Genomic DNA, 12,474 nt, shown 5'->3' with positions numbered 1-12,474 from the left:
GTCTGTTTGTTTATGAGAAATCTGTTGGAAACTTTCCTCATGTCAGCACGTTGTAGGTGTCGCCAGGGGCGCCAACCTTGTGTGGATGCTCTGAAAAGCTAATCATTTGCATATCACAGCATCTTCTTTCCGTCGGTTAAATTTCGCGTCTGTAGCACGTCATCTTCGTGGTGTACGAATTTTAATGGCCACTAGTGTAACATTGCTCGTCGAAACTTCGACCATACATAGAACTGCTAGAGTATACTACAGGAGGTAACTGATAGAAATATTCGAAGAGACAAACAGGAATGACATCTTCATTAAGATGCAATAATTGTACTGAAGTCACGACTCATGTCCTGGACTTTACAAAATGCGGTACCAGGTTCTTACTAGAGTATGCAGTTAGCACGGATGGCAATGCATGGTCTCTAACGTACTGTCATGTTGGCCACTAGGGTTGTAAGGTGTTCTTGTGATAGAACCTTCCATTCCTCCATAGCGCGGTGGACTGTTGCTGTGTGGCCGTTGGTGCATAAGGGCTTACTGCAGTACGTCTCCCTAACGCATTCTACAAGGTGGTCCATTGATAGTGACCGAGCCAAATATCTCACGAAATAAGCATCAAACGAAAAAACTACAAAGAACGAAACTCGTCTAGCTTGAAGGGGGAAACCAGATGGCGCTAAGGTTGGCCCGCTGGATGGCGCTGCCACAGGGCAAACGGATATCAACCACGTTTTTTAAAAATAGGAACCCCCATTTTTATTACATATTCGTTTAGTACGTAAAGAAATATGAATGTTTTAGTTGGACCACTGTTTTCGCTTTGTGATAGATGGCGCTGTAATAGTCACAAACACATAAGTACGTGGTATCACGTAACATTCCGCCAGTGCTGACGGTATTTGCTCCGTGATACATTACCCGTGTTAAAATGGACCGTTCACCATTTGCGGAAAAGGTCAATATAGTGTTGATGTATGGCTATTGTGATCAAAATGCCCAACGGGCTTGTGGTATGTATGCTGCTCGGTATCCTGGACGACAACATCCAACTGTCCGGACCGTTCACCGGATAGTTACGTTATTTAAGGAAGCAGGAAGTGTTCAGCCCCATGTGAAACGTCAACCACGACCTGCAACAAATGATGATGCCCAAGTGGGTGTCTTAGCTGCTGCCGCGGCTAATCCGCTCATCAGTAGCAGACATTTTGCGCGAGAATCGGGAATCTCAAAAACGTCCGTGTTGAGAATGTTACATCAGCATCGATTGCACCCGTACCATATTTCTATGCACCAGGAATTGCATGGCGACGACTTTGAACGTCGTGGACGGGTCTGCCACTGGGCACAAGATAAATTACGGGAAGAAGACAGATTTTTTGCACGCGTTCTATTTAGCGACGAAACGTCATTCACCAACAGCAGTAACGTAAACCGGCATAATATTCACTACTGGGCAACGGAATATCCACGGTGGCTGCGACAAGTGGAACATCAGCGACCTTGGCGGGTTAATGTATGATGTGGCATAATGGGAGGAAGGATATTTGGCCCCCATTTTATCGATGGCAATCTAAATGGTGCAGTGTATGATGATTTCCTACGTAATGTTCTACCGATGTTACTACAAGATGATTCACTGTATGAGAGAATGGCGATGTACTTCCAACATGATGGATGTCCGGCACATAGCTCGCGTGCGGTTGAAGCGGTATTGAATAACATATTTCATGACAGGTGCATTGGTCGTCGAAGCACCGTACCATGGCTCGCACGTGCACCGGATCTGACGTCCCCCGATTTCTTTCTGTGGGAAAGTTGAAGGGTATTTGCTATCGTGATCCACCGACAACGCCTGACAACATGCGTCAGCGCATTGTCAATGCATGTGCGAACATTACGGAGGCGAACTACTCGCAGTTGAGAGGAATGTCGTTACACGTATTGCCAAATACATTGTGGTTGACGGACACATTTTGAGCATTTAATGCATTAATGTGGTATTTACAGGTAATCACGCTGCAACAGCATTCGTTCTCAGAAATGATAAGTTCACGAAGGTACATGAATCACATTGGAACAACCGAAATATAATGTTCAAACGTACCTAAGTTCTGTATTTTAATTTAAAAAACCTATCTGTTGCCAACTGTTCGTCTAAAATTGTGAGTCATGTGTGACTATTACACCGCCATCTATCACAAAGCGAAAAACGTGGTCCAACTAAAACATTCATATTTCTTTATGTACTACACCAATATGTAATAAAAAATTGGGGTCCCTGTTTAAAAAAACGCAGTTGATATCCGTTTGACCTATGGCAGCGCCATCTAGCGGACCAACCATAGCTCCCTCTGGTTTCCCCTTTCAAGATAGACAGGTTTCGTTCTTTGTAGTTTCTTCGTTTGACGCTTATTTCGTGAGATATTTGGCCTGGTCACGATCAATGGACCACCCTGTATACACTCTAATCCAAAAAGGGAACAAAACACCACGAAAGAATTATCTGAATGGGACAGAAATAGGTACATACGATGTACATGTACAGAAAAACAAATGATTACAGTGTCAGAAAAATTGAATGATTTAATTAAGACAAAGAACTTTACTAAGTAAGTAAGTCAGTAACGCATTGGTCAATTACTGGCCCGTATGAAATTAGTTATTCGGCTTGGGTTTAATTGATAGAGTTATTGGATGTCCTTTTGTGGGATATCAAGCCAAAGTCTGTCCAACTGGAGCGTTAGATTGTCAAAATCCACGACCCCGTTGGTTGTCATCTGCGGCACCGTTACACCACAGCGATATGTAGATGATATTCTCTGCCATGATTTGTTCATTCATGGCAAACCCTCCTGGGCTTACGTTTCAGTAAGATAATTCCCACCCACACCCTTCCACTACTTATCTTTGTTCTTGCCAAACCCTGCCTTGGCCATCAAACCGTGGCATCTCCCCCCCAAGTGAGAACGTGAGGATCCTTATGGGCAGGGTTCTCCAACCAGCTCGGGATGTTGACCATCTAACATACCAGTTTTATAGATTTGGCCACAATATCACTCAGGAGGATATTTAACAACTCTATCAATCACTGCTTGCATAAATGCCGGAGGTGGACCAACGTGTTACTGATTTGCTCAATTTTTAAAGCTCTGTATCGTTAATAAATCATCCAATTTCTCTGAAACTGAATCGCTTGTTTGTCTGCGCATGTACGTCACGTCTATTGATTTCCATCCTATTCAGATAATTCCTTCATAAACTGTCACGATCGCCCTGGCATCGGTCATCACCGCATCCCACACCATCTCATTCTACTCATCCCAGTGTAAGGTGTCGTAGTCTCCTGACCTTCATTTCTTATATATTCCGTCCTCACAATTGGATTCTGCACATCAAGATGCATCATTCGAACTCGATAAGGTTCAAATGGCTCTGAGCACTAAGGGACTTAACTTCTAATATCATCAGTCCCCTAGAACTTAGAACTACTTAAACCTAACTAACCTAGGGACATCACACACATATATGCCCGAGGCAGGATTCGAGCCTGCGACCGTAGCGGTCGCGCGGTTCCAGACTGTAGCGCCTAGAACCGCTCGGCCACCTCGGCCAGCAAACTCGATAAGGTAGAGTCAATTTTGTATGAATTCATGTAAGCAGTATGCAAATCTAATAAGTAAATTGCGAGTGCACACTGCAGTTGAAAAAGTCGAGGCTGGCGTACACAACATGATGGCCACAGGAATTTTCGTTCTAAAGAGGCAACCAGCCCGCTGGGAAGCTCGTCCCTTCAGAGTGGTGAGTCAACACACCTACTTCGTCCGGAGTGACCCCACAGAGGGAGTACAGCTTTTGCCAGAGCGAAGGGATAATGACCCCCGTGTTCGACTTAAAAGCAAATTTCGCTACATTGTGTGGGAGCGCCCAGATGACGCATTTTTGATTGACCGACTGCGTATTTACAGAGTTCTCACAGGAGGACAGTATATGCCTAACGGAGATGCTACATCTATCCGCTCTGGTCGACTTAAACGAAACGTCATTCCCCCGTTTAAAAGAATAACGCTGATTGGCGGAATATTTGTGATGCAAAGAGCCAGACGAGTGAGGGAAGACAGCAAATCATATACCCTTGCAAGTTTTCCAGAAATAGGGGCTGTTCCGTTGTCGCTCTTGGAGCGGGAACACGTAACGAGAGCGAGTGCTCTCGTACATGTATGCAAACACCGAGGAACAAAGTCTCTCCTCAGTACTTCACTGGGAGAGCAACTCTGTCGTTAGTGAATCGGAGTGATACTCTATATTGAGGCGCTCACGATTAAGCATTGTTCACTGTGTTGGCCGCTACACTTATTGTGCAGTGTGAACACGGACAGAATAGTAGTTAAATGCCTGCGAACGAATATTGAGTGGCATTGCGGTGGACTGGTTATCTGACTGGTGTACCACGCCAATAGTTAGACTAGGGGTGGATAGGAGTCCTTGACTTCATCAAGGCATAGGGAGAGTTTGATTGGGGAAGGTCAATCCAGATAGAAAGAGATAGTTGTGTTATCTGACAGCAGCGAGCGACGCAGGCAGCAGTCGTCGCAGCTCACGGTATTGTGTGCTACAGCATATGCAAACCCCATCTGTCCTCCATAGCAGTACACTACATTACATTTCTCACGCGACAGCCTTGACCATACCTAGAAAAGTTATTGAAGTTGTGTAGGCGCGGCTCTCAGCCATTCTGCTGAGTAAATAACATTCTTGAAGAAAAGGGAGAAAAGAACCTTTCCAAACTTTGTAAAATAATAGCATTCCTATCCATAAAAGGCAATCTACTGTTCCAAAAAGAACCCGAAAATTTATTATTTTATAAGAAAAACTTTCACTTGATTTCTCAGAGTTTTTTGCAATAAATAATATTTTTCGTTCGTTTAATGTTTTTCTTACACTAACTAGCAATATTCCAGTACCCACGTATTCCACTAGTTACGTAAAAATATAGAATATCTTTGTGTCTTTTCCTTACAGATGACGACTCCAGAAAATATTTGTTGCTGAATGTTTTTCAAGCAGTTCTTGTTGGTACATGAGGAGAATCGTCTGACTTCTGCAGTAGTGTGAGGTGGAAATTGTTTCTTGCAGGAGCCAAAGGGTACTTGTTGGATCAATCCATTGCACAACTTGACAAATAAAACCGACACACTCATACCAGGTCATATCACTCATCTCGTCCTGGACCTAGTTATAGTAATCATACGGCTATAAGCAGTCTCCTTGCCTGTCTTCTTAACGTATTCGAGCATCAGGTTAGTGACACCCCAGATTTACGTAACTGTGGTTGCAGTCGCATTGGAGGACATGATCTCATACACTCTCATTGATAACTCTACCAGAAGTTATCAGTATACAGTTTGTTTCCTAAATTAGTGTCTACCAAGTCTGGACGAAAAGCTCCTCAGTATCATTAATGATCTACGGTATCCCATCATTGAGTGTAGTGCAGTGCTATGCTGTGAGGTCACTTACCCCATGAAAGAAGATGCTAATAGTGATGAAGAGAAAAGTATCATTATATCTGGGGGACAATGTCGTGGTATCGTGGGACTGCTGAATTGTAGAGTGGTTCAAAACTTTTACCTTGAGTGCCATCTGGACCAGTTTTCAGAAGTGCAGGAAAGAAGGTCCAGTAATGCACTTGGCCTCACAGTCCACCTCATTGTCCACTCACAGGTATAATGTCTTTGATCCATTGCATATAGAGCGGCGGGGTACAGTTACAACCAACTTCCAGAGGATATAGCAAAAACATGAAGCGGCATTAATGTCCGAAGAAAAGATGATGAATTTTGGTTTACTTTGTCACTTCTAGACTGCAGACTAAACTACACAAAAACTCTATGTACCCAGGTCCATAACATGTAGGTTCAAAAAATGGTTCAAATGGTTCTGAGCACTATGGGACTTAACATCTATGGTCGTCAGTCCCCTAGAACTTAGAACTACTTAAACCTGACTAACCTAAGGACATCACACAACACCCAGTCATCACGATAACATGTAGGTAATAATATTTATAGGTACTACAACTTCAGTTGTACTGACTTCCTCATTAAACTTCAGGAAAGTTGTGCTCTTCTTCTGCCTTGCTTTCATAGTCCTCAAGGCTGTATACGTGATTTGACATACAGTGTGTTACAAAAAGGTACGGCCAAACTTTCAAGAAACATTCCTCACACACAAAGAAAGAAAATATGTTATGTGGACATCTGTCCGGAAACGCTTACTTTCCATTTTACAGCTCATTTTATTATTTCTCTTCAAATCACATTAAACAGGGAATGGAAACACACAGCAACAGAACGTACCAGTGTGACTTCAAACACTTTGTTACAGGAAATGTTCAAAATGTCCTCCGTTAGCGAGGATACATGCATCCACCCTCCGTCGCATGGAATCCCTGACGCGCTGATGCAGCCCTGGAGAATGGCGTATTGTATCACAGCCGTCCACAATACGAGCACGAAGAGTCTCTACATTTGGTACCGCGGTTTCAAATGCCCCCATAAATGAAATTCAGGAGGGTTGAGGTCAGGAGAGCGTGGAGGCCACGGAATTGGTCCGCCTCTACCAATCCATCGGTCACCGAATCTGTTGTTGAGAAGCGTACGAACACTTCGACTGAAATGTGCAGGAGCTCCATCGTGCATGAACCACATGTTGTGTCGTACTTGTAAAGGCACATGTTCTAGCAGCACAGGTAGAGTATCCCGTATGAAATCATGATAACGTGCTCCATTGAGCGTAGGTGGAAGAACATGGGCCCCAATCAAGACATCACCAACAATGCCTGCCCAAACGTTCACAGAAAATCTGTGTTGATGACGTGATTGCACAATTGCGTGCGGATTCTCGTCAGCCCACACATGTTGATTGTGAAAATTTACAGTTTGATCACGTTGGAATGAAGCCTCATCCGTAAAGAGAACATTTGCACTGAAAGGAGAATTGACACATGGTTGGATGAACCATTCGCAAAAGTGTACCCGTGGAGGCCAATCAGCTGCTGATAGTGCCTTCGCACGCTGTACATGGTACGGAAATAACTGGTTCTCCCGTAACACTCTCCATACAGTGACGAGGTGAACGTTACCTTGTACAGCAGCAGCTTCTCTGACGCTGACATTAGGGTTATCGTCAACTGCACGAAGAATTGCCTCGTCCATTGCAGGTGTCCTCGTCGTTCTAGGTCTACCCCAGTCGCGAGTCATAGGCTGGAATGTTCCGTGCTCCCTAAGACGCCGATCAATTGCTGTGAACGTCTTCCCGTCGGGACACCTTCGTTCTGGAAATCTGTCTCGATACAAACGTACTGCGCCACGGCTATTACCCCGTGCTAATCCATACATCAAATGGGCATCTGGCAACTCCGCATTTGCAAACATTGCACTGACTGCAAAACCACGTTCGTGATGAACACTAACCTGTTGATGCTACGTACTGATGTGCTTGATGCTAGTACTGTAGAGCAATGAGTCGCATGTCAACACAAGCACCGAAATCAACATTACCTTCCTTCAATTGGGACAACTGGCGGTGAATCGAGGAAGTACAGCACATACTGACGAAACTAAAATGAGCTCTAACGTGGAAATTAAGCGTTTCCGGACACATGTCCACATAACATCTGTTCTTTATTTGTGTGTGAGGAATGTTTCCTGAAAGTTTGGCCGTACCTTTTTGTAACACCCTGTATATCAGTATTCTGCCTCTCAAATGTACATCCTGAATTTTAGTGACGAAATCAGTACCTTTGACGTTATAATACCTATAAATATTATCACCTACGTGTCACGCACCTGGATGCACAGTGTTTAGCTGTAATTTAGTCAGCAGCTCGTGAGTGACTAAGTTAAACACAAAGCCGTCGGAACCCTCTACTTTCCCTAAGTAGCTGCTCAATGCCCCAGACATGTAGATTGTTGACTTTTCTCACAGAACGAGAGACAACACTACGTATGGATCAAGAACATGTCCTTCCAAATGAGTAAAAAATTCTATATACGACATTTTTGTCCTAGATGTGTCTACTCGTCTACATTGAGCAAGAGCTTAGCAAAGCATATGATACATTGCTCTACACAGGAAACCGTATGTGTGGAAAAGCTTACCATTGCCCCCTTGTAGCATATGGTGATTTTGAGTGTCTCCTAGCTGCTGTGGGGTACTGTGCGGGTGATTCCATTGTGTTCCATACTACCCACACAGAAAGACCATATGTGGCAGTGGATCAAGTTTTATGCAGATACTCTATAATTCTACCGTTAACCATTTTGATTCGTAAGACATGGCTACTCCTGCGAGATCGTTGCTTGCTGAGCTCGAATGACTTGTAAGGGGTGTTCATGAGATTTATCGCTACAAAATTACCGTGATCAGACTTCGGCAAAATGGTTTAGACAAGAAAGCAGTTCACTGTCATATTTGTGGGCTGCTGTTGGATAGAAAAAAAAAAAAAGTTCAAATGTGTGTGAAATCTAATGGGACTTAACTGTTAAGGTCATCAGTCCCTAAGCTTACACACTACTTAACCTAAATTATCCTGAGGACACACACACACACACACACACACACACACACACACACACCCATGCCCGAGGGAGGACTCGAACCTCCGCCGGGATCAGCCGCTCAGTCCATGACTGCAGCACCTGAGACCGCTTGGCTAATATCGCGCGGCGCTGTTGGATAGAAACGCGGAAATTCCATGTAGAGACAGCTGTTATCCAACAGCCAAGCTCCGCGGGGCAAACACGCAACACACATGACTTGAAATACCAACTAACACGACGCATACCCGTTTTGTTCCACAATTTGAGCGGGTATGATGCCTGCATACATTTTCGAGCAATTCCGGAGAACGTCCATATACATGCTGGACACTATACAGCGAAACATTAGTTAAACTGACGAACTCTGGGAGGCTGCACACCACACCAAAACAAGCGTCGGCTTCAGAAGTGATAAGGTTAGTGCCTGAAACATTAAAAAGTACATCTTATTCTCCAAGTGAATCACTAAGAACATTATGCTTCACTTCCTAGCCTCGCTATGTTTCATGCACACACTGTTTGAGAGACATTTTGAAACAATATGTTAGGAGTCCATGCACATCACTGGTGGTGCATATAGAAGTGATGCAAAGTTTCTGCTTATGAAATAGGAAGGGATCTTCCTATACAAATACCTGGATTCGTTGGAGATACTCAACGAAACCAGACTGTGTGAAACAACCCTATTCAGCCGTAAGCTTACGGGCAGTGCCATAACGCATGTGGAGTCTGAGCATGTGGTGAATGTTTTTAGGGGCTTGCCGGCCGGGTTGGCCTAGCGGTTCTAGGCGCTAAAGTCTGGAACCGCGCGACCGCTACGGTCGCAGTTTCGAATCCTGCCTCGGGCATGGATGTGTGTGATGTCCTTAGGTTAGTTAGGTTTAAGTAGTTCAAAGTTCTAGGGGCCTGATGACCTCAGAAGTCCCATAGTGCTCAGAGCCATTTGAACCATTTTTTTAGGGGCTTATGCAAGACTTCACATGGACACTGACATACGCTTGCCTGCAGACATTTTCGAGCAATTCCGGAGAACGTCCATATACATGCTGGACACTATACAGCGAAAAATTAGTTAAACTGACGAACCCTGGGAGGCTGCACAGGACACCAAAACAAACATTTCCTGTAACAGCGTAATCCGGTGGAGCGCGTTACTGCTCTCAGCTTTCGCACAATTGCTCATAACATGGGGACGCGTTAGATGAATGTAAGAAACGTCCTTAATAAGCAGTTGTTAATCCATTCCACTTACAGCGCAACAACCTGGAACCTGACGACTATCAACTCAGAGCACAATTTTCGCAGTCGTACCTGGAACAGTGTCAAACGCTTCCTATATTTCCGTCTTCTGTGATGTTTACGGGTGAAGTAACGTTTGGGCGTGATGAGGTCTTCAACATTCACAGTTTGTTTTGATTGGGGTTAGCCGACATGCCCCAATTACTTGCGCTCATCAGCTGCAGTTCTAAAATTAGACAATACAAGCATACAGAGGAAGCAAGCCACACGTTATCTCGGACTGCATCTAGACGAAAAACAGACTTTCAATCACCATATAAAACTGACAATTGACAAAGCACAAATGCACAAACTAGCAGCCGGCCGCGGTGGCCGTGCGGTTCTGGTGCTGCAGTCCGGAACCGTGGGACTGCTACGGTCGCTGGTTCGAATCCTGCCTCGGGCATGGGTGTGTGTGATGTCCTTAGGTTAGTTAGGTTTAAGTAGTTCTAAGTTCTAGGGGACTTATGACCTAAGATGTTGAGTCCCATAGTGCTCAGAGCCATTAAAAAAAAAAAAAAAAAGCCACAAACTAGCAAACACCGAGCGAGGTGGCGCAGTGGTTAGCACACTGGACTCGCATTCGGGAGGACGACGGTTCAATCCCGTCTCCAGCCATCCTGCTTTAGGTTTTCCGTGATTTCCCTAAATCGTTTCAGGCAAATGCCGGGATGGTTCCTTTGAAAGGGCACGGCCGATTTCCTTCCCAATCCTTCCCTAACCCGAGCTTGGGCTCCGTCTCTAATGACCTCGTTGTCGACGGGACGTTAAACACTAACCACCTACCTACCCCCCACAAACTAGCAAGACTAAACACAACTCAAACTACCTATTAAGACGATAAGGACCTACCACATTGCGATATTTGAATCCATCGTATGCTTCGCCGCAAGTGCTTGGCACACAGTCTGAACATACAGACTAACAAGACAATTGCAAGACGAGATCAACGTAGTGTACTACTGAGAATGAGCGGAACCTTCAACACCGCGTCACTAGAGGCACCTTGCGTTATGATGGGGACCTGCCCTATAGACATGACTATACGTTACAGAGCTGCACTTTATTGGCTTGAGAGGGACAGGCTCGATAAAGTCACCGAAATTACGGGAACCAACATTATGAACAAATCACAAATGAAACAATGGCGGATTCAAACGTGGCAGAGAGAGAGGGATGCATCCGATAAGGGTCGCCGAGTAGCCTACGTTCTTTCTTTCCTGATGTACACGAAAGACTACAACTGAAACGCGTCGACCCATGCCGGGGGATGGTCCATTTCCTGACAGGCCACGGCCGTATCCAGTACATTTGAACTGTATTGGATTAACTAACGATGAAGTATGCGTATGCGGAGAAACTGGGACGCCACAACATGTCACACTGTTGTACAACACGCTAGCACAAGTGAGACCTATACAGAATGACAATGACATCGCCAGAATAATACGTAATCCCGATGACTGGAACACAATAAATAACGTAGCCTATATTGCATCGAACACTCTGCACGAAGAATACAAGCGCCAAAACCCATATGGAAGGAGGCGTAGACAAGTACAAACAACACAACAAATCACATGGGAGGACACAAACACGACTACAGATTCCGAAACCGGGGAAGGAACACTAAGTCAACATGACTCAGAAGGGATCAACATGCAAGGGACCAAACCCGACACTGTATGACACTGCATGCCACAGCAGAGTCACAAACAACACAACAGTCATAAAACAAATAAACACCGGCACCACATACTAAGACTGTAGTAATAAGGTAATGTCGCTTGTGAGGAGAAGGCTCGAAGAACTTTTATTCCGAGGCTCCTCCTCCCCAATGGCATCCTGCATAGTTTTTAAAGTATACTGCACACAAGCAGTCATGTCTTGCTCGTCTTATTGTGTGCAGACAGAAGTATATTCTCTTCTCTCTTCAAAGCGATAATCAATTAATTTCATATGTCAGAACTGTATTAAGTTATTTAAGGAACAATGCATTCAGGTAGCAATGAACCACACTCCTGGAAATTGAAATAAGAACACCGTGAATTCATTGTCCCAGGAAGGGGAAACTTTATTGACACATTCCTGGGGTCAGATACATCACATGATCACACTGACAGAACCACAGGCACATAGACACAGGCAACAGAGCATGCACAATGTCGGCACTAGTACAGTGTATATCCACCTTTCGCAGCAATGCAGGCTGCTATTCTCCCATGGAGACGATCGTAGAGATGCTGGATGTAGTCCTGTGGAACGGCTTGCCATGCCATTTCCACCTGGCGCCTCAGTTGGACCAGCGTTCGTGCTGGACGTGCAGACCGCGTGAGACGACGCTTCATCCAGTCCCAAACATGCTCAATGGGGGACAGATCCGGAGATCTTGCTGGCCAGGGTAGTTGACTTACACCTTCTAGAGCACGTTGGGTGGCACGGGATACATGCGGACGTGCATTGTCCTGTTGGAACAGCAAGTTCCCTTGCCGGTCTAGGAATGGTAGAACGATGGGTTCGATGACGGTTTGGATGTACCGTGCACTATTCAGTGTCCCCTCGACGATCACCGGTGGTGTACGGCCAGTGTAGGAGATCGCTCTCC

The sequence above is a fragment of the Schistocerca cancellata genome, chromosome 4 (assembly GCF_023864275.1).
Source record: "Schistocerca cancellata isolate TAMUIC-IGC-003103 chromosome 4, iqSchCanc2.1, whole genome shotgun sequence".
NCBI lineage: Eukaryota > Metazoa > Arthropoda > Insecta > Orthoptera > Acrididae > Schistocerca > Schistocerca cancellata.
Note: the sequence above shows the minus strand (reverse complement) of the source record.